General features: G+C 34.3%; 1 non-coding gene across 1 annotated transcript; it reads left to right on the top strand.

The window, feature by feature from the left end:
• The first annotated feature begins 225 nt into the window (after window positions 1-225).
• On the top strand, window positions 226-300 carry TRNAC-ACA (transfer RNA cysteine (anticodon ACA)). Its single transcript has one exon. It is a non-coding gene; the product is annotated as a tRNA-Cys (tRNA).
• Window positions 301-725: the final 425 nt, after the last annotated feature.

Below are 725 nucleotides of genomic sequence, written 5' to 3'. Positions count from 1 at the left end.
TTAAAAGTAGAGACTATAAGATGAGATAAAAACAACAACAACTAAATCCCAGTTATATGACACAACATATAAAGATACAGTAAGGTATAAAATAACAGTGTGAAAAAAATACCAAAAAAAGTAAGCATAAGAAAACTGGAATGGATATATTAATATTAGACAAAACAAAATTTAAGAAAATGAGTATTAAGATAAAAAGGGATGTGTCATTTTAATTAAAGGACTTCCCTGGTGGCTCAGATGGTAAAGCGTCTGCCTACAATGCAGGAGACCCAGGTTCGATCCCTGGGTCAGGAGGATCCTCTGGAGAAGGAAATGGCAGCATGGACAGAGGAGAGTGATAGGCTACAGTCCATGGGGTCACAAAGAGTCGGACATGACTGAGCGACTTCACTTTCACTTAGTAGGCATACACTAAACTTAAATATTTAGATGCCTAACAATAGAACTTCAAATACACAAAACTTGTTTTGTGTAAATTTCTAGTTCTCTGCTAAATTCTTAATTTTGAATTTTATTCTTTGTATATATTAGGCATTTTAAACTGTATATATCTGATAGCTATTCATGAATTGCCCCCACCTCTTGAAGTAAAAGCATGTATTCCTTGGAAGAAGACAAAATCACCCAGAATCTCCCTAATCACTTCTTTACCTTGGTTAGTTCAGTTTTCTTTTCTTTTTTTCTTTTGAAGCATAGCTGACTCATGAAGTTGTGTTAGTTTC

This window comes from Bos taurus, chromosome X, assembly GCF_002263795.3.
Source record: "Bos taurus isolate L1 Dominette 01449 registration number 42190680 breed Hereford chromosome X, ARS-UCD2.0, whole genome shotgun sequence".
NCBI lineage: Eukaryota > Metazoa > Chordata > Mammalia > Artiodactyla > Bovidae > Bos > Bos taurus.
Note: the sequence above shows the minus strand (reverse complement) of the source record. Positions and strands in the feature narration are given on the sequence as shown.